Source organism: Dromiciops gliroides, chromosome 1, assembly GCF_019393635.1.
Source record: "Dromiciops gliroides isolate mDroGli1 chromosome 1, mDroGli1.pri, whole genome shotgun sequence".
NCBI lineage: Eukaryota > Metazoa > Chordata > Mammalia > Microbiotheria > Microbiotheriidae > Dromiciops > Dromiciops gliroides.
Window position 1 is genome coordinate 360,345,437 of NC_057861.1, and position 20,412 is coordinate 360,365,848.

At 37.3% G+C, this 20,412-nt stretch overlaps 1 protein-coding gene across 1 annotated transcript in view; it reads left to right on the plus strand.

Moving 5' to 3' along the window:
- Positions 1-20,412, plus strand: part of FBXL7 (F-box and leucine rich repeat protein 7) — a 503,869-nt gene that overhangs the window by 347,167 nt on the left and 136,290 nt on the right. The window lies entirely within an intron of this gene.

The window sequence follows — 20,412 nt, forward strand, 5'->3', positions numbered from 1 at the left end:
CGACATCAAAAATAACATATCAAACTTTGAAAAGCCTATGTGGTATCTAGTACTAGATGCTAAGTACTAGATAACTCCATATGTTTTCCCATCAGTTCATATGATAGTATTTTAATTATCAATCTTGCACACTTCTCTTCCCCCAGACCCCTTGTCCTTCTGCTCCATCTCCCAACCCACAGTTTATGTTGTAGGGAATGTTCCAAAAGGATGATTTTGTCATAGGGCCACATTTTCTAAGAAAAGTAACATGATATTGAAATCAAGCTATTGTATTCATCTTGAAGTGAGCTGTGTGCAGTTTCACCCCTCCTGCCTCCCTCCACCCCAATAAAATGCCTTTTGGAATAAATTGCTAACCAGTGACTATAACCTGGGGTCTAAACAGGTTCTGGAAAAAACCTCTTAAAGTCTGTTTAGTACTTTTCTGCTTTAGGAACATGTAAAGTTTAGTTGGCAGAAGAAAGCTAGGTAGAGGATTTGGATGCATACCCTAATGATGATAGGCCACTTTTCCCCATAAATGTTCAACAGGAAAGGCTGGAAGGTAGGTTAGTGCTCCACTGTCATGTCTAATTAGAAAGAATCAGCACCAGTTCCTGACTAAAACTGTCAAACAAAAAGAAAGAGTTCAAGGTATAGCCAAAAGTAATTGTGCTAAAGGAAAACATCAAAAGCAATCAGGTTTTATATCCTGCCTTGACATATACTGCTTTTATGGTTTACAAATGAGGAAAGCATCCAAGCTTTAAAGCACCTCCACAGTAAATATTTTTCCTCCCAAAGGCACCATCCAAGATTCAATGGGATCCATTTTGCAGCCTGGTCAGGATTACAGAACTTCCTCAGCTACATGAAGTGTTTATCAGCTTGGCCAAATGAATGCCAAAAAAATAGGCAGAGCTGAATTGGCACAGAATGATACAGTGGAGACAGTATATAATAATGAGATCCAGAGCTCCCCAATGGAAGACTTAAGACACTGTAGAATTGTTGTTTTTACTTTAATTGACTTTTTATTTTAAAGTATACATATAGTAGTTGAATGCAAAAATAAAGTCAGATGCTTCTCAAACTATCAGATCTGAGGCAATTTTCAGAAACAGTGAAATGTAAGCTAATTATCAATAATGAGAATTGCATTTAAAAAATAGTGGGTTTTTTAAAGTGAGGATAAAAAAAGAAATGTATCATGCACATATATAATATTGTATTTTATATATGTATATACAATATCTATAACTATGTATATACTGTATCTGTGAATAATATATATAACTACATATATAATATATGTATATGTACAATATATATGCCTAAACATATATTGTATATACATACACATGAGGCGGCTAGTGAGATAGTGAATAGAGCACTGGGCTTGGAATCAGGAAGACTGATCTTCATGAGTTCAAATCTGGCCTCACACACTTATAAGCTGTGGGCAACTCACTTAACTCTGTTTGCATCCATTTCATCTGTAAAGTGAACTAGAGAAGGAAAGGGAAAACCCCTTTAGTATCTTTGCCAGAAGAAAACCCAAATGGGGTCATGAAGAGTCAGGCATGACTGAAATGGCTCAATAACAACAATATACGCATACATGCTTATATACATAGGTATGTATACATTCAAATCCACTTAGGCTTGCACCTGGGTAGAGTCCTGGAAAGGAAAAAAAAATACATTGCCCATCATGCAACTGGGGTGACAAGAGATATAGGGAAGCTAAAGGGTATGTTACAATCACCATCACTTCTGATAATGGCTGCTAGTGGAAGTATAGGTACGATGGTGGTTGTAGGAGAGAGAGGCTAGCCAATAGGAATGACCACATAAGTAGTTTTGAGTGCCTAGCATAATTGATAGAGTGGTAGACATGAGTCAGGCACACTGGGCACAAATTTCATCTCCCATCTGTGTTAAAATAATGGAATTTGGTAGATGCCCAGGGGTCCAATTTGATTGACTAAGTAGTGTTTGAATTGGGTGTGAATGAGGAACTACTTAAAGGTGATTAGATCTTGAATTTAAATTTAGCCAAACTTCCGGAGAGTGTGTTCTCAGAGGCTATGGACTGAGACATCAACAGGAGACCGCTCTCAGCCTATCAACTTGAAGAACCTCCCATATCTGGGAGGAGGACAGGGAGTAGAAAGTGAAGGCCAGAGGACAGGATCTCACTCTTTTGGTTTGAGACATCAGCTTGGTAGTGGAATTTCACACGGACTGTTAGGAAAGGAAAGGCTTCTGTCTCTCTGGCTATACAAAATAGATCCAAGCTTTAATAAATCCTTAAAAGCCTAAACTCTTGGTGAATTTATCAGTGATTTTAGCCAGTTTCCCCCAAAACTGGGGAACAGATTAGAACCCACATTTAGATTTTTAAACAACACACATCTTAACTGTGTGACCCTGAGAAATTCAAGTTCTCTAAGTTTGTTTCCTCATCTCTAAAATGAAAGTCTTGGAATAGATATCTTGTAAGGTCATTTCCTGCTCAAGCATTATCTATATGCTAGAACGAACCCCATTTTGTCTTGATATTGATATTGACTAAATTGTTGGTAAATGGTAGTAAATTGATCATTGAGTAAACATTAGCTTTCAAAATCAATGAATCCAAGTAAAACAATAATAATATGTAATATAACCAGGAAGCTGACTATATTACACATTCAGGAAGAAATGTTGATTTTTCAGTTCTAAATATTTGACAGCATTAATTTACATAGTTTGGGTGTTTTTGTTTTTGTTTTTTAAGACTAAGCAAATCATCTCAATTATGTGGATTTTTCAGGCAAGGATATTTGAGATTTTTTTTTTCCCAACCTGATTATTTTGCTAATTGTTTCACTTTTCCACTTGGTTTTTCACATACAGATACAGCTTTGTAGCGATAAAAGGAGTAAGTAAATAACAGTAAGTTACTTTTCTTTAGATGAATGAGGAGATGGGAACTACATTAGAATCCCTGCTGCCACTTCATGTAACTCTTTTGGGCAGACAATAGTGAAAGCAATGCTGTTCAGACAGCTATTGTTCTCCCTGTTCCTGGCAGATTTCACTCCTTTTATTTGGAATGACAACAAACCAAACATTTCTGTAGTGGAGGGTCAGTGCACAGCCTGCAACACACACACACACACACACACACACACACACACACACACACACACACACACTCACACTCACACACCCTGGTCTGCCCAGCGCCAATTACATATCTTTGCTCTGAGATTCTCTTTTTTTGCTTGGGGACAATTAAGAAGGAAATAAAGTGTAAAGTCTATTTAGTTCTATCCCTCCCTCCCTCTCTCTCCCCCATCCCCTTTTCCTTCCATCTGGTTTTCTTTTTTTCTTTAATCGACTTTAATCTTTTCACTTAATGAATCTGTTAGAATCTCTGCACTGTTCTAACGTCATGAAGCACTGAGATTTTACCCAGTGTTGTGGACATGTGTGAATTTTTAACATTTCCCCAGTACGTTGGTGTTTCAGAATTTAATTCTGAGATCTCTTGAGCATACTTTTTATAACAGGAATAATGCTCTGGGCCTTTCTCCTGGGCCTTCATTGGACACTTTCCTTTAAGAGGTTATAGAGTTATTAAACTTGGGTTTTTCAAATCCTCACTGTGCTATATGCAAGTTGTATGACACTATGATTGGGTTACCAAGTCACATTGCCTCATTGGGCCTGCCTGATTGCCTTACATGCAAAATAATGGAGTTATATTAGGTGATTCTAAGGTTCATCTATAATCCTAGGATTCTTAATGGTTTTACTACAATGACAAACAAAAATGAATTGATAAATAGGATTATTGAATGTAATAAATAATAATTGCTTGATTAAGGCAGATCCAGGTTTCACAAGTGTGTAATTTAATTTTCTAAATTTAGGTTCTAATCTGTCCCCCCAGTTTTGGGGGGAAACTGACTAAAATCACTGATAAATGAGTTTAGGTTTTTTAAGGGTTTATTGAAAGATAGTAAAAGAAAGAGAAAGATTGAGAACAGAATTCCTGTAACCTGGCAATCCTAGCTTTCCTAAACTCCCCTGTGAGGTCTTCTCTCCACCACCTTGATGTCTCGGAGCCAAAGAGAGACCAAGCTCCCTGTGTAGCTTCTGCTTCCTCCTTCCTGTTCCCCTCTCAGAAATGGGAGGTTCTTCAAGCTGATTGGTTGACTGGGCCCAAAGGAGGTCAAAGTTCAAAGTTGTTAGCTTCTGAGAACCATGCTTTCTTAAGTACCATTAAGTACCAGCCAGATGTGCTTACAATCTAGTTAACTAGAAGTCAGCCAGTAATCAGTCAGCAACCTTATCCAATTCAATCAGTTTAAATTTCCAGGTGGGTCCCTGAGTATCTGCTAAATCCATTATTTTAACACACAAGTAATTAAATTATATCCTTCTTTTATTAAATTCCATGCTGTATCCATTCTTTCCTTGAAGACCTCCAATGATGAGAAAAGGCTTACCTTCCAAGGCAACCTATTCCACTTCCACAAAATCCCAGAATTTGAGAATTGGATAGGAGCTAAGTGGCAATCTAGTCCAACTCGTATATAAAAGGAATTCCTATTGTATCTCTCTTTTTGTATCACTAAATGGTAGGAAATTATTTCTTATGTATGTCCAACTTTGGTTTTTGATTTTTTTGATCTCCTCCACAAACTGACACCAATTCCTCCTACTTCTATCCTATAAAGCCAAGAGGAACAGACCTAATCTCTCTTACACATGATAGTACTATAGTCTCAAGTTCAGCTAAGTCTTGTCATCTTAATCATCCTATTTCCATCAAACATTCTTCAACGCTGACAAAATGTTGGGATCCCAACTTTTACCATTCAATATATGCAACTTACTCTTCACAACTTTGTGTCATCTGCCCTTATGATTTCTATGCTTTCATTGAAGTAATTGATAAAAATGTTAATAGTCTTGGACCAAGTCACATCACAAAGATCTCACGAACAATTTTGGTCAGATTCCTTACTGAAATCTTGGTAGATCATGTTTTACAGCATTGCCGTGATCTGCCAATCCATTTATACTGTCATGTATCCCTACTCATTTTGATTGATGTTTCTTGTTTGTGTGTGTGTGTGTGTGTGTGTGTGTGTGTTAAAATTCATTTATTTTAACTGTAAATAGATGCAATTGAGGTCTAATTGTTTTGTTGGTGTTTGATGTTTTTTTTTTATAATAAATAATATATGGGTGCAACATACAGGCCCCTGAGATTTGTTTTTGTTTATTTTCTTCTTTTTTTTCTGCTTCCTTTTCTAGAAATGCACTACAATTTCTTTAATTTGTGCTAGAATTTTTCCAGGAATTGAAATCAAGCACATCAAACTATAGTTTACAGAATCTAACTTATTTTCTCTTTGTAAATACAACTATTTTTCCCCTTTTCAATGCAGTAGTGTCCCTCCCATTCTCCCTGAGCTTTCAGAGATCACCAAAAGCTACTTTATAATCAGATTGCCAGTTCGGGGGTGGAGGCAGTTTTTGTTGCTGTTGTGAGGCTTCAATGTGATGTTGGTCAAGTTCTTTGCAAAAAACCTTTTCATGCTATGTAAATGCCCGTTAGTATTATTTTTCCCTGGACTTCAAGACTTTCCAGCTTTGTGGGTTCTTTCAGAGTTTGTACTCTGTTTTCACAGACTTCCAAAGCACTAACTGTTATTCTATGCTCCAGTATTTCAGCTTCTCATATTTGGTATATTTTATTAGTGTAATTTTGTCATTAAAATTGCATAAATATGTCACAATTGGATTTTTTAAAAAAGTGATTGACTTTCTCTAATGTTACTCCATAACTTGTTAAAGCATATTTTGGTAAGAAACATCCCTTAAAATCACAGGTAAAATATATTTCCAGGGTAAATCGTTAAAGAAAAGTATTTGCTCATTTTTTTTTTAAATTTTGAGACTGTGTTTTCCTATTTCATCTAAGCTGGAAGTATAGGAGCCACTCACAGGCCAAATCCCACTATTGATCTGCATGAAGCCTTGACCTACTCGGTTTCTTTCTTTCTTCCTTTCTTTTCTTTTTTCTTTTTCTTTTTTTTTTTGTGGGGCAATGAGGGTTAAGTGACTTGTGCAGGGTCACACAGCTAGTGTCAAGTGTCTGAGGCCAGATTTGAACTCAGGTTCTTCTGAATCCAGGACCAGTGCTTTATTCACTGCACCACCTAGCTGCCCTCAACCTGCTCAGTTTCTGACCTGGGCAAGCTCACCCTTCCCTAGCCAGCTTGGCAGTCCCAGGACTCATCATGTTGGGTGCCAGGCTGAGGGGGCAGGGCACCTAATCAGATTAGATCCCTATTGCCCAGAACTCCAGAATTAAACAGATCCATCAGGCATAGTATCCCAGATAGCAAGAGACCCAACCAGTGAGCTGCTGACTATAAGAGAAAACTAACAACTTAAAATAATACAGAGATGTATTAGAAGAAGCCCAAGTACACAATTTCTTCAGAGATCAATAAAATAAAAGTCTAATCTACTTTTGAACAGTTATTTATCACCTCTCTTGAAATCTTTAAGAGGTAGGGACCAATCATATCTTAAAGATATGTATCTCTCTCTGTATCTTAAACATTAGAGATACTGAATAAATACCTCTAGCATTTGAATGTGTTGAGTGCTTAAGGGAAATAGATAAACCTTAAGAAATTACTTTCCAGGACAAAGGGTCATTTTTGATCCCTCTACTCTAACCTCTAACCATTAATCTTAAAAAGATGAAAGTCATGTGTCAGAGTGCTATGTCACCTCCATTGATACACATCGGTAGTTACCAGTTGGATGTCATAAGTCAATTCTCATATCTTGGCTCTATTGTCAGTGACAATTTCTCACTTGATTCTGAGATCAATCAGAGGATTGGGAAAGCTATTTCAACCATGGCTAAGCTTGCCAACTGTGTCTGGGCAAATAGTAAACTGACAAGACGAACCAAATTTGCCATCTATAGAGCATGCATCCTGAGTACCTTACTGTATGGCAGCGAAACATGGACTACATATACTAGACAAGAAAAGAAGTTTAATAGCTTCCACATGCACTGCCTATGGCAAATACTTGGCATATCTTGGTCAGACAGGATCACCAACACAGAAGTGCTCCTACGCGTGCAACTGCTGAGCATCTATATGCTATTGAAACAAAGATGGCTGTGCTGGCTCCGTCATGTGCACCACATGCAAGACGGGCGCATTCCTAAAGACCTACTCTATGGTGAGTTAGCCTCAGGCCAAAGACCTGCTGGATGCCCCCAGCTTTGCTACAGAGATGTATGCAAGCGAGACTTGAGGGCTCTGGGAACTGGCAGCTGGGAGGAGATGGTCAAGGACCGCACCTGATGGAGTTCAGTACTCAGGAGCAGCTTGTGCGCAGCTGAGATGGGCCTTCAAGCTCTGGAGGAAGAAAAACAAATGAGATGCAGGAACTGACTGACAACAGAGAGCTCTGTTTTCCAATGTCCTTGTTGCAGCAGGAGCTGTGGCTCCCCTATTGGACTGCACAGCCATACTGTGGCCTGTGACTCTTCAAGGCGCTGATCCATGGTCGACTGCGACTGGCAGAAGCCTACTACTACTACTCTAACTTCACCCATATATCCAGAGTTACTTGAGGGTTAAAGAATTAATGACAGGGGCAGCTAGGTGGCGCAGTGGATAGAGCACCGGCCCTGGAGTCAGGAGGACCTGAGTTGAAATCAGACCTCAGACACTTAACACACACTTACTATCTGTGTGACCCTGGGCAAGTCACTTAACCCCAATTGCCTCACTAAAAAAAAAAAAAAAAAAAAAAGAATTAATGACAGCCACAAATTTGATGCAAGGAAAGAATTGAGCATTTGACATACTGGGCATGCCCGCCAACTAGAACACCCTCTGTGACCACAGTCATTAAATACCGTGGTAGCTGACAATTCAGAGAAGACAGCAGTACAAGGGCTGTTAGCAGCAGGTGGCTTGGCCACCTTAAACATAACTGGCTGAAGATGAGTTCCTGATGCCTAGGTAAATCACTATTTGTTTTTTCCTTTTGAAAACAAGCTAAAAGATATGTGTAAAAAATGTTTTTAACCCCCCACTAACCTTTGCCTTAGCACTTTAAAAGTACTGACTGAGTTTTGTTTTTATCCTTTCATTTATCTCATGTATCAATAAATACAATCTAAAAAGTTAGAGCTAAAAAGGGATCTTAGAATAGATGGAAGAATTGATCCAGCAATACTACTGCTTTATATCCCAAATATATCCCCCAAAGAGAAAAAGAACTATTTATACAAACATACTTATAACAGCTCTTTTTGTGATGGCTGAGAATGGAAATCAAAGGAATGGCCATCCATTGGGGTATGGCTAAACAAGCTGTGCTATATGATGGTGATGAATATTATTGTACTAAAAGAAATGACAAGCAGGATGATAAGAGAACGTTGTGCACAGAGACAGCAATATTGTTTGATGAAGAACTGTGAATGACTTAACTATTCTCAACAATACAATGATCCAAGACAATTCAAGAGGAGGAGAGAGAACAAAGATTTATTAAGCTTTAACTGTGTGCAAGGCATTGTGCTGAGCATCTTATGAGCATTGTCTCATTTTCTCCACATAATGACCTAAGGATGACGGTGCTATTATGATCTTCATTTTGAAAATGAGGAGACTGAGGCAGACAGTGCTTAAGTGACTTGCCCAGGGTCACACAGCTAATAATTGTCAGAAGCCAGCTTTGAAATCAAGTCTTTCTGACTCTAGGCCCTGCAGTCTATCTACAGACACATGAGAAAACTTAAGTCCCAGAGAGGTAATTTAGTTGCCCAAGGTCCCACAGAAGTAGCTCATAACAACGTTGACTCTTGTTCTCCCTCATTTGTCCTCTGGTGCTCTTTCCTTGGGATCCAGTCACTTTCTTTTTTTATTTTATTTTAGTTTTCATTTTTCAGACTTTTTTTTTCCAAATTACATGTAAAGACCGGGGGCAGCTAGGTGGCACAGTGGATAAAGCACTGGCCTTGGATTCAGGAGGACCTGAGTTCAAATCCAGCCTCAGACACTTGACACTTAACTAGCTGTGTGACCCTGGGCAAGTCACTTAACCCTCATTGCCCTGCAAAAACAAAAACAAATTACATGTAAAGATAGTTTTCAACATTCACTTTTGTAAGATTTTGAGTTCCAAAGTTTTCTCCCACCCTTCTTTCCCTCCCCCCGCTTCCATGCCAACTAGCAATCTGATATAAGTTATACATTACAATCATGTTAAACATATTTCCACATTAGTCATGTTGTAAGAGAAAAGTCAGAACAAAAGGGGAAAAAACACAAGAAAGAAGAAAAAACAACCAAAAAAACAACAACAGAAGTAAAAATAGTATGCTTCAATATGTATTCAGACTCCATTGTTCTTTTTTCTGTATGTGGAGAGTATATTCCTTCATGAGTCTTTTGTCATTGTCTTAGATCATTGTATTGCTGAGAAGAGCTAAGTCTATCATAGTTGATTATCACATAATGTTGATGGTACCCAGTCACTTTCTGCAGGTATTTCTCTTGCATTAATGGTAATCTTTATGCCTCTTCTAGCCTTTTTATTTAATATACTTACTTGATTACCTCCCATTATATTTGTAAGAAATTGGTACTTATGGGTCACTGAGTATCTGCATTAAGTGAAACCCTAATCAAGTTTTATCGATCCCACATTTCAAATGATAAAGTACAATCTTTCTATCCCAGAACACTCATCAGTCTTTTGTACTGATATTAATTCTTGTTACATATATAAGAAGTAGAATTTCTGAATGTCTTTCTCTAGGAAACAACTTCTGTGATAGCCTCACACATATGATTTGTGCACCCTGTAACTGAGTTATGTTCATGATACAAAAAAAAAAGCTAGCAGCCACTCACTTAGAGCTACAGAATTGGTTTTCTCAAGTTGTCCCTCCTGCTGATTGGAACAAATTCCCACAGAAGCAATATCCATAAGCTTTGGTCAGAAGAGGGAAGACAGTGAAGTGTCTGAGATTAATGTATGACAATGTTTTTAATGTACATAAATCCCATACCTTTTACAGAGAGCTTAAGACATTTTTAAGTAATGATTAGTAATTAAATGTTTTATAGAGGGGGGAATCTGTTTTTGAAGAATACACGGGATGTGCTAATAAACAGAACTGGGAAATAAGGTAAGGATGACAGGTCAAAGGATCATAGAATGGAGATGAACCCTGTACAATTCTGAGTTTTAATAAATGAATAATCTGCCTGTTGCTTCATTTTGTAACATAGAACAAATTGACACACAATATCTGGATTTCAAGCAATTTTCTTCTACAAGTCACTGACTATAGTCAGCCATAGTTCAAAACCACAAGTCCAAGAATGACTTCCCAATAGAGTAGTCAATCATTCATAGATAGGAATTATCACCCAGTCATTTCTTGAGAAACAAGTTCCTTATTTTAGATATAATTCCTCCTTGGCAATTTAATAATTTTCTAATAATCAGGCTTCTAATCCTTTTGCATTATAAGACTGTTCTCCCTCCCAGTTGCCAACTTCTTGGCCCTATTGTTGCAACTACTTTGTTCCTATTGGCAAATTGACAGCATTTTTACTGCTACTTATCTCATCCATTGAAAGGAAGGGAATGAGAGGAGATGTCCCTGGGAGGGGAAAAATCATGAATTAACATCTTTGAACAGGGAAGGGCTCCAATGCAAAATAGTTGTATACCCTCCTTGGAAACAGAATTGCTCACTAATGCATTATACATTCAAACTTGTTAAGCCCTTTAAAACATTAGTGCTTTTATTAAAGTTGTTAACAACTTCCATTTAACTGTTTCACATTAAGAGTAGATTCTTAGTAAAGTGGGGTCCTTTGCATTAATCCCTCTTTAATTAGAAATCCATGAAGGTGATAAAAAAAATCTTCCACTGAAAGGCCCGACACTTTTATCTCGAATTATTTTTAAAATAATAAAGGCTCCTCATTCAAGGGACCTCAACTCCTTAAGACAGAAGATGGCTGTGTGAGACTGATGCAAAATACAGGCTCTGGATGGAGTCATTTTCATCACCTGTGAAACTTGCTTTATTTGTTTTATGTGTTTTTTTTAATTCTCCCACTTTCATTAAACCTCAGTCATCTGCATTAAATCACATGGCTAACAAATGAGTTTTGGCCAAAGGGAATTTTTACTAATGTAACTGCCAGTAATTATATGTGAGAAATTATCATTTATTTTAGGTGAATTTGTAATAACTGTTTTATTTCAAACTGCCTAAATGCAGCTATAAAAATATGTTTATTTGTATTCTTTAAAGCCAAGCCTTTTGCCTTTTACCAGACAGAAAGTCTATGCCTACCTCACAAGTTCAATGTGAGGAGTTATGAAAAGATACTTGTTAAATACTGAAAAATGCTTCCATGCCTTTGTATTGGTACTATTTACTTGAAATTATCAATTTGATTAGGAAGCAATCTAGAAATGGAGCAGTGGAACTAAATCATTTTTCTCTGTAAAACATTCACTATTTTAATTACTTCTTAGAACAAACATAAAAGTTATTAAAAATAATTATTTTAGATCTTTCCCTCATTATCTTTGAAAAAAAATTCTCTAAGCAAACCAGAAGAGATTTGAACAAAAGAAGAAAATACAGAGACAAAACGATCTTGGTTTCAAACTGTTGAGCCTTATTATAAAATGGAATGGACTCTGGGTTCTGTGCATCTGCAAAATCAGTACCATGAGCAGCTTTATCGAATTGGTGTCCAAGTGCAAGCCTGGTGAAACATCATGAGAACATGGTGTAGGGAAATGAATGCAGGACTGGAAGTGAGGATACCCTTAGCCCTATTGCATTAGCTAAATATGTTACCCATGTCTGTCAGCCACTTCACCTCTCTGCATCTGAATTCCTTCATTAAGTGATTCATTGTTCTCAAAGTCTCTTTTAGGTTTAATTTAAGTATTTAGTAATCCATATTTCTGTGCTGTTTGTTGTTGTTGTTCAGTCATTTCAATCATGTCCAACTCTTACCAAACCCATGTGGGGTTTTCTTGGCAAAGATACTAGACTGGCTGTTATTTCCTTCTCCAGGTCACTTTACAGATGTGGAAATTGAGGCAACGGGGTTAAGTGACTTGCCCAGGGTCATACAACCAAGAAGTGTCTAAGGTCAGATTGAAATTCGCACAGATTGGCATTGTATGCAATATCCATTGTATCACCCAGCTGCCCCCCATATTTCTAAATTACCTTATAATTAACAAATATCTTTTCTTATAATCACCCTGAAAGGAAGGTAGCTCAAGTGTTATCCATCTCCTACCTGCCACCTTTTTTTTTTCAACAGATTAAAAAAAAAGGGGTAGCTGAAAAGTGATTTTGCCCATAGTTCATAGGGTTCCCTCAGGAACTCAAAACTACATGTCCTGACTCCTGGTCCAGTGCTCCCTCCATCCCCTTTATGAGCCACTTAGAACACCATTACAATACTAAGGATCGTGCTTTTTGGGGTAGCTGTGAAATTTGGTGCTATAAGTATCAAAGTAAGTTGTGCTTCAAGCCAACTTGTGGCACAATTCCATCTCTTTTTTTAAAATTAAGTAAAGCACAGGAAGCAATAGAAAAGGTTAATTCAGACAAAGAGTCACAAGAGTTGCTATTTGACTGCACAAAGCTGTGAGTAACACTAAAGGGTTCCTGTTGGCATTGTAAGCTCTTGCTTTTCAATGTTGAAGTAGATGGTGAATTGAGAAAATAAATTTCATCTCATTACAGTGAATTTGGGACACTCAGTCCATGTATATGTAGCTTTCTTTTAATCCCACAATTATTTCAGTGCGTCTCTCATGGGAGTAGCTTTTTCCTCTCTTGGGAATTTTTTCTCAATAAGTTATAACCAAAGTTAATATTGCATGCATAACTTTTTAGGAGAGTATGTTAAGATCTTAGATTTAGATCTAGAAAGGACTTAGAGGTTGTCAGCACAATCCCCTCAGGCAACACAGGCCTCCAGAGGTGAAGTAATTTGCCCAAGAGCTCACAGTAATATATCCAGCATTTGAGCTTAGGTCCTCTCAATTTAAATCCAAAGTTTTTTGCCTTATTCCCAAATCCCTCCAATGGAGGAAATTTGGCTCTACAATCATATTTAGTTGCAGATTCAACAAGTCTTCATCATTTCTCTTAATTCTTCTTCAGCTTCACCCTCATCATCATCACCACCACCACCTCCTCCCTAGATATTAATTTTCCTACTTCAGAGCTATTAGAGTTATTCAACCCTATATATTTATTTTAAAGTACAGTGAGTTTTTTCCTCCCAGTTCAATGTTATAGTCATTATCTTAATCAAACAGGGTCCAATATTTCAGATTAACTATACTCTTAAAACTTACCTTAAATCATACTTCAATACTTTTTGTTATAACATGGAAATGACCCTGATTTCTTAAAATCTATGTAAGTGAATATATACTTCCCCTGCATAGTACATTTTCTGATAGGCCCTATCAAATTAGAAAGATTCCTGGTAAGAACCCATCTGTGTAGCCTGTTGTGGGAAGACCAGCCTAGATAACTTCAGAAATGTTCATCACCAGAATGATGGCCAACAAGAATGACTGTTTTGATAACACTGGCTAATGGCAACTAGCTACAGATATAGAGGGACCTGCATGTTGGTGGAAGAAATACATCTACTATGGAATCATAGGGTTCAAAGTTAGCCCTCATTCTTTTCTTTTTCTTTCTTTTCTTTTTTCTTTTCTTTTTTTTCTTCTTTTTTTTTTTTTGCAGGGCAGTGAGCATTAAATGACTTTCCCAGGGTTACACAGCTAGTGTCAAGTGTCTGAGGCTGTATTTGAACTCAGGTCCTCCTGAATCCAGGGCCAGTGCTTTATCCACTGCAACATCTAGCTGCTCCATAGCCCTCATTCTTTTCATATGACCAATGCATCTTCTTTTTCAGTTAAGTTCAAGTTGTCAATAGAATGTGCCCAGTAAACCTTTATAGTAACCATAGAAGGTTTTACCATCATTACACCTTTCTCTCAACAAGACAAAACAAATATTTGCATGGGCTTCTAAGTACAGGGGCTGTGAAAGAGCTACATTCCCTTCTAAAGAGCATAAGGAAAATCACCGATCATTCTTCCTATGGGGAGAGGTTTATGAGACTTCCCCAACTCAATGCTGTACTATTTGGTGACAACAAGTACCAGTGTAAATGAATATATTTAACAGAGCTTAACCTTTGAATTCGTGTTCTCTCTGTTTATTTTTCAAATTAATGGGAAGGTAAGATCGCTTTAGCCTTATTTTCCATAGGTTGTCATTAAAAGGGAAGGAACAACATCATCTTATTCCTTCTTAAGTAATAAATCTTGGAGAAATGCATTTCTAAGCCCTTCAGTAATTCCTGTATGACTCAGGTTGTATGAATAATGAGTCCAAAAGCTGCAAAATTTATCCTTTCCTCTAAAAATATAAATAAATCCATTATTTCAAGACCTTTTTTTAAAAAAAGTTATTTAACTTCATGTTTTCCTTTAGTATGTCATTTGACTAAGACAGGGAAACTAAAGAGAACAACATAATTTTATTATGACTTATAAAATATAAATTTCCCCTTTAGTATTTTCCTGACAATTTTTATTCTTATTTCATTTTTAATTTATAAAATAAGCATTTCCATAACATAGTATAATTTTTTAAAAAGATGACTGTACATGAAACTGCAAATCTATTCTTTTTTGCTGCTGTTGTTTTGGTGAGGCAATTGGGATTAAGTGACTTGCCTAGGGTCACACAGCTAGTAGGTGTCAAGTGTCTGAGGCCAGATTTGAACTCAGGTCCTCCTGAATCGAGGGCCAGTGTACCACCTAGGTGCCTCTGCAAATCTATGTACAACTTGCTATTCCTTTTAAATATATAATAAAGTTATCATGTAAATTCTTTTTCCTTTTTTTTTCTTTTTCCCTTTTTTTCTTCCCTTCCCCCCCCCAACTCTTTGCCCTAGAGATGGCTACCACTAGATACAAGGTAGTGAATATCAGAGATAAGATTAGAACCCAGGACTTTGGACTTCACAGGGACTGCTCTCTCTACTGACTATTAGGAGCTACTTTTCTTAGAATACTAGGTGTAAATTCCATTTCTTCCACTTCCTGGTGGAGAATACCTAGATTTTTTAATATGACTATAGCTCTCCAGAAAACTTGTGCTTAGGCTTACAAATGACTTAGCCTAATTAATGACATCAAGGCACTTATATTTAATACACTCCTCTGCCTTGTCAGGAGATGATCATATGCATGAAAACATTTTTAATACAAGGCCCTTTTGATGTATCAGTTAACTAAACTTTTGGATGGAGTCCAAGACATATCAGGGTTGCAAAAAATTACTCTGTGAAGTAGATGATTTAAAAAAAGGTTTTTGTGTAAATGCCCTTACTATTGGAATTATAGACTCTGGACCCCAAAAGTTGAGATAAGTGCACCTTTTCCTTTTTTTTCACCTTTTTTTGTACCTTTTCCTAAGGAGAAATTAGCTTTGCTGTATTTTCCGAATTCCTTAAAACCAAGATATAAGGAAATACCTTCAAATGCAATTAGTAATTTCTTTGATGCATTTATCATAACTGCAGATTACTTTATATTTGAATTACTAATAGAACTGTTAAAGTTCTTTAATGTTTCCATTACATTTATAAGGCCTGTAAGATACTTTTTAAAAATTGATTTCATGATTTGAACTTTAGTTGGACTGTAGTTCGCAGATAAAGTCTAATATCAATCTTTCTTTTTCAAGCTCCTTGCATATGACTCCCCACAACTTATTCTATTATTAGCCAACTGGTCTACTCTGCCTCCCCAACCCATTACCTGTATATTGTCTGCCCGTCTCCTTTTGGAGTCACCCTATTTGCTGTTTCTAGAAAATCCCCCCTTTCTCCACTTTTACTGTTAATTTTTTTTTAATTCAGCTATGTAATATAAAGAGTAGTAGAACTAGAACTAGAGAGACCTACATATAAAGTCCAATTTCCACAATTATTAGCTATATGGAACAAGAAAGTAATTTAACCTCTTGAATTCAGGTTGTTATCTATTAAATGAGGGTATTAGTGCTTATACTATGTACTATACTAGTATATACTAGTATATTTTTATGCCTTTCAGGATTCTTGTGAGTAAAGAACATCGTAAATGTTGAGTTGTTATATAATTAAGTTTGTTGTAGTAGTTGCTGTTGTTGTTGTTTTTGCTATCCAGAGTAGTAAGTAGGATAAGTTGGCAGGGGCTTTCCACAGGGAATAAAAATTTAAAGAGTATTCATGTACTCATTCAACAAGTAGAAACAACTGGTATTAGTTTCCAGTAAGCAAAAATGCTTAAGAAGTTAGCAAGTAGGGGGCAGTTCGGTGGCACAGTGGATAAAGCACCAACCCTGGATTCAGGAGGACCTGAGTTCAAATCCGGCCTCAGACACTTGATACATACTAGCTGTGTGACCCTGAGCAAGTCATTTAACCTTTATTGCCCAGTGCAAAAAGAAAAACAAAGAAGTTACCAAGTAATACCTAAGACGAGCTTGTCTTAAGCCCAACATCACTCTGCTCTTTCCTGAGCAACAGTCTTAGGGTCTTGTCCATGGGGAGAATACACCCAGGTCTCTCTCTCTCATCCCTACCTCCTAATAGAATGGTGTTTCAGGTTGACTACTCTCACAGGGACTAAGCTAGCTCTGAACCACTCAACTGTTCACCAGAAGTCCAGAGGCTAGAAGTTCTAGCTACAACTTTGCCGTTTTCCTCTAATTATTAATTACTGAACAGTAAATACTTAGGATTTCTTATGCTACTTTCCACCTTTCTAATATCCTTATCAAGAATATTTAAATCATACATATTTGCATATATGATATACCCTCCCTATTAAAAAGTCACTCTATAAGGACAAAAATTATGCTTTGTGCAAACTTTGTATCTCTCCCAGTGCACAGCACAATGTTCACCTCATAGTAGATGCTTAATGTTTGCTAAATCTTTGTTAATTTGAATGCAGGGTGTCTTTTTCCAAACCTAGTTTCTCCATATTTTCTAGATGTGTGTGGATATGTGGCCCAGTGGATAAAGTCCTGTACCTGGAGTCAGGAAAATTCATCTTTCTGAGTTCAAATCCAGCCTCAGACACTTACTAGTTGTGTGACCCTGGACAAGTCACTTAACCCTATTTGCCACAGTTTCCTCATCTACAAAATGAACTGGAGAAGGAAATGGCAAACTACCACAGTATCTTTGCCAATAAAACCCCAAATAGAGTCACAAAGAGTGGGAGATGACTGAAATAATTAAACAACAAAAATGTTTGTTTGAACTAAAATATAAAACTTTATATGTATACCTATTGTGCCATTAACTCAGAATTTCAGCATAAGGAACTCTTTTATGATTCTTTATGCTGCCATACAAAGTATTAGATTGTCCTCCCAGTCTTGTGTCATCTTTAATCTTGATAAAAATGTCTTTTATATCTTCATTTAAATCATTGATATAAAGAATTCATGAGAGATCTCTCCAGGTTGACATCAAGCCATTAATCAACATGTTTTGGGTAAAGTTCCTCAAAAAGCTATGAATTCTCTTGAATGAGTGATGGATGATTCGTGCCTTGTTTTCCAGTGTGTGTGTGTGTACATGCTCATGTTTTCTACAAGGATCTCATGAGAGTTTTTGAAAGGTATTGAGGTTCATCGGAACAAACAATTTATTTAAAGTCAGAAGATCTGGATTCAAATTCTGTTTGTCACTCACTATTGATTGGTATAACTTTTTCCAAGTCATCAAAACCATTTGGGGGTTCAATTTCTTCATTGGCAAAATGAGGCTGAACCCTAGAAATCCACAAGCCTATGAAATTCTTTGATGAAATCAACATCAGGGCAGCTAGGTGGCACAGTGGATAGAGCACCGGCCCTGGAGTCAGGAGGACCTGAGTTCAAATCCGGCCTCAGACACTTGACACTTACTAGCTCTGTGACCCTGGGCAAGTCACTTAACCCCAACTGCCTCACCAAAAAAAAAAAAAAAAAAAGAAAGAAAGAAATCAACATAGACTATTTCTACAACATTTTAGAGCTCTACATAAAGTCTCTACAAAAGGAAATGAGCAGGGGGCAGCTAGATGGCGCAGTGGTTAAGCACTGGCCCTGGATTCAGGAGTACCTGAGTTCAAATCCGGCCTCAGACACTTGACACTTACTAGCTGTGTGACCGTGGGCAAGTCACTTTACCCCCGTTGCCTCAAAAAAAAAAAAAAAAAAAAAAAAAAAAAAAGGAAATGAGCTTAATTTGGCATGACTTGTTCTTAGCAAACTCAATTATACTTTATTTAAGTTCACAATTGATTGTCCACAATAGAGTTACAAACAGAACAGTGATTGACAAATGAATTTGTGCATTGTTTTTTCTTAATAAATATTAAAATAATTGGTTTAAATATCCCTGTTCAGCTTTTAGGAGTAAAACTGCATAAATTGTGAATTACCCTTACAAGCTATGTGACCCTGGGCAAGTCATTTAACCCTTTTTGCCTCAGTTTCCTTTCTATAAAATGAGATGGAGAAGCAAATGCCAAACCACCCCAGTATCTTTGCCAAAAAACAAACAAACAAACAAACAAACAAAAAAAGCAAAAAAAAAAAACCCCAAAAACCCAAATAGGGTCACAAAGAGTCAGACACAACTGAAATAACCTAACAACAACCAATGCCATAGAATCCTTTTAAGTTTTATAGGATCATGTGATATTAGGAGATAGAGAAGATGTAGGAAAACTAATGTGAGTATACAGTTTGCAGTTGTAAAAATAGCACAGAACACAAAATAAAGAGATAATTTGGAGTCCCAGCTTAGCTGTGGAAACCTGAGGGGAGAAAAAAAAACTTCATTTTACCCCACAACCCTTAATCTGTCTTTAATTTACATCATGCTTAATTTGAAAGTAGTCAGCATATATTTATTTGCTTCTAAACTCTCTGCCCCTTGAAGATAGACACTAGTTTTTTGTGTATTTGTTGTTGTTTTTGTTGTTGTTGTTGTTGTTGTTGTTGTTATTTGCATTTGTATCCCTAATACCTAGCACAGTGCCTAGTACATAGTAGTAGTAGGCTTCTACCAGTCGCAGATGACCATGGATCAGCGCCTTGAAGAGCCACAGGCCACAGTGTGGCTGTGCAGTCCGATAGGGGAGCCACAACTCCTGCTGCAACAAGGACATAGGAAAACTGCACTCTCTGTTGCCCGTCAGTTCCTGTGTCTCATTCGTTTTTCTTTCTCCAGAGCTTGGAGACCCATCTCAGCTTCACGCAAGCTGCTCCTGAGTACTGAACTCCATCAGGCGCGGTCCTTGGCCATCTCCTCCCAGCTGCCGGTTCCCAGAGCCCTCAAGTCTCGCTTGCATACATCTCTGTAGCATAGTACAGAGTAGATATATAATAAATTATTATTAAGCAATGACCTCTAAGGCCTCTTCTAACTCTAAATCTATGGTTCTTTGATTCCTGAGACTTAGTTTCCTCATCTCTAAAATGGGACTAATTATCTTTATACTAGTCAACAAAAATTTGTTAAACACTCACTATGTGCCAGCCTCATAGAAACAGATTCGTGAGGAAGTACAGGCACTTAGTGAAGACATCTTTCTCGAGAAGTGTAGCTAAAAAAGGAAAGAGGATCATATCTAGTGGGTATAACTGGAACAAGTGAGGATATGTTTGGTGGGGTTTTGTTTTGGTTTTAAGATGGGTGAGACACCCAGGCCACCATGTCTGACTGGAAGAAGTCAACAATAGGTAAAGGATTAGAGGGGTGTGTGTGTGTGTGTGTGTGTGTGTGTGTGTGTGTGTGTGTGTGTGTGTGTGTGTGTGTGTGTGTGTGTATTCGTGAGATTGAGAGAGAGAGACAGAGAGAGAGAGAGAGAGAGAGAGAGAGAGAGAGAGAGAGAGGATTAGTGGGGTCAGTCTACTGGAGGAGAACAGAGGAGATGAATCAAGGGTGCATATGGATGTTTTACTTTGGCAAAAAGAAGGGTCACATCTTTATTTAAGATAGGAATCAAAGTGATAGTGGGAGAAAATGTCTGTGTGATGAGAATAAAGGAACTCTTGGAGAATGACTTTTTTTTTGAAGAAATATGAATGATGCTTAGTTGAGAGTAAGGGGAAAGAGCTTGACAAAGGGCTTGAGGACAAATCTCAAGTTTGGAGTAGGTTGGCTAATTAATTAGGAAGATGGGAAAGGATTACCTTTCTTTAATGAGGGCCTAGTTGAGATTATGAAACATAAATCTGCA